The sequence below is a fragment of the Rhinolophus ferrumequinum genome, chromosome 20 (assembly GCF_004115265.2).
Source record: "Rhinolophus ferrumequinum isolate MPI-CBG mRhiFer1 chromosome 20, mRhiFer1_v1.p, whole genome shotgun sequence".
NCBI lineage: Eukaryota > Metazoa > Chordata > Mammalia > Chiroptera > Rhinolophidae > Rhinolophus > Rhinolophus ferrumequinum.
The window spans coordinates 36,987,005-36,989,308 of NC_046303.1; the positions used below are offsets into that span (position 1 = coordinate 36,987,005).

At 39.3% G+C, this 2,304-nt stretch overlaps 1 pseudogene; it reads left to right on the forward strand.

Moving 5' to 3' along the window:
* The first annotated feature begins 1,102 nt into the window (after positions 1-1,102).
* On the forward strand, positions 1,103-1,730 carry LOC117012477 (GTP-binding nuclear protein Ran-like; annotated as a pseudogene).
* The last annotated feature ends 574 nt before the right edge of the window (positions 1,731-2,304 follow it).

Consider the following 2,304-nt stretch of genomic DNA (forward strand, 5'->3'; position numbering starts at 1 on the left):
TACCTGATGTTTGAAATATACTATATAACCAATCAAATAATTACAGTAATTATCAGTGAGATAATTACAGTAAGTCCTCACTTAATGTTGTCTATAGGTTCTGCAACTTGAAGTGAAATGACGTATAATGAAACCAATTTTACTAGAGGCTAATTAATATAAACAAGAGTTAACTTCCTAGGGCATCTCATTAATATGATAACAAAACAACATTGAACAAAATGGTGTTATTCGTGGACCTGCTGTATGTGGGTCGTCCCATTTCTGGCCACTCTTCAGCCCATTTGTGCCCTGTAGTGCCAGCATTAAGCTCTCCCTTAATAAAAAGGGAAATAGAGACTCTTCCACACTTTCTCGAAGATTCCCAACTAGATCAGATTACCCTGATCTAGTCCTGGCATCAGCTACTCATCCTTTTCAGAACTTCTCTGAACATGTAGAACATGGGGAATGAATGCTTCTGCCTGGGAAAATAAGGACCTCTCTATGACCTAAAATTCTTTTGCCTATTGTGAATGTGGGAGGAATTAAGTTGTAGGAAGAAGGGGTCATCAAAACTCTGGAGACTGTGAATAGCCTCTTCCCAGCCCCAGAATAGAAATTATGACCCCTGTCCTTTCATCCAATTTTATGGCCAATTCAGCACATAGCGCAGCATCAAATTTAATCTTTGACAATTAAACACATAACAAGGTTTTAGGGATAGAAATTTTTTAGGGACAAAGCCAGATGGAGTATATTTTTAGATAAGTAGGGCTTACCTCCTACCACAAAATCACTTGAAACATGGTCCAGTTGTTTTGTTTGGTTTTGTTTGTTTTTGTCTTTTTCTACTCAGGCCACCTGTACATCACAAAATCCTAGTTTTGGTCATGATTCACATTTCTTATAAAGTTGCTCTAATGCTTGGTTTCTATAGTTGGCAGGTTGAATTAGAGACATGAGAATTCATCTCACAAAGAAGTATTAAGTAAAGAGTTCTGGAAATAGAAGGTGGTGATTGTGATTGCACAAAAATGTGAGTGGAGTTAATGCCACTAACCTGTTCACTTAAAAACGGTTAAGTGACAGGCCCGGAGATGCTTCTGGAAGTAACGTCATGATGGCTGCCCAAGGAGAACCCAGGGTTCAGTTGAAACTTGTACTGGTTGGTGATGGAGGGACTGGAAAAACTACATTTGTGAAACCATCTGACTGATGAATTTGAGAAGAGGTATGAAGTTACCTTGCGTGTTGAGGTCCATCCCCTCTGTCCCATATCAACAGAGGACCTACTAAGTTCAGTGTATGGGATTCAGCTGGTCAGAAGTTTGGTGGGCGGACAGAGGGCTATTACGTCCAAGCCCAGAGTGCCATTATGGTATTTGATGTAACTTCAAGAGTTGCTTTCAAGAATGTGCTGAACTGGCATAGAGATTTGGTATGTGTATGTGAAAACATCCCCATCGTGCTGTGCGGCAACAAAGTGGATAGTAAGGAAGGAAACTGAAGGCAAAATCAGTTGTCTCCCACCGACAGAAGAATCTTCAGCACTGTGACATTTCTGCCAAAAGTAACTATAACTTTGAAAAGCCCTTCCTCTGGCTAGAAAACTCATTGGAGGCCCTACCTTGGAGTTTGTCACCATGCCTGCCCTTGTCGCCAGGGACCCCACTTTGGCATCACAGTATGAGCATGATCTAGAGGTTGCTCAGACAACTGCTCTCCCTGACAAGGATGATGACCTGTGAGAAAGTGAAGCTGGAGCTCAGCCTCAGAAGTCTACTTTTATAGGCAACTGCCCTGTAATGTCAGTGGTGCAGTGTGTTTTCCACTTTATTATGCTAAGCAGAGCAAGTGCTTAATCTTTGGGATGCTGAAGAAGATGAGTGGATTTCGGGGGACATTGTGGCAGAAAAAAAAAAAGAAAAAAAAAAAACCTTCACTTTTTGGACCTGCATATTTAGCTGTTTGGGAACACAGTTGTTTCCTTATAGAGTTTCAGATATAAGACTGCTACAGTCACATCACAATATTCAGTGGTGAAATCTTGTTTGTTACTGTCATTGCCATTCTTTTTAATTTAGAATCAGAATAAAGTAGCATTTCAAATTTTTTAAAAAAGGTTAAGACGGTAAATTTCATGTTATGTGCATTTTACCATGAATACAAAATATTTTCATAGGTATTAAATAGAAGTTCTTTCAAATTCAGATTATACATTATATGTTTAAACCCTCCTCCTACCTTACCCCTTCATCACCAAAAAAGGAAAGGAAAAAAAAGCAAACACAAGCAAATAGTACATGTTATAGTTTGTTAGTC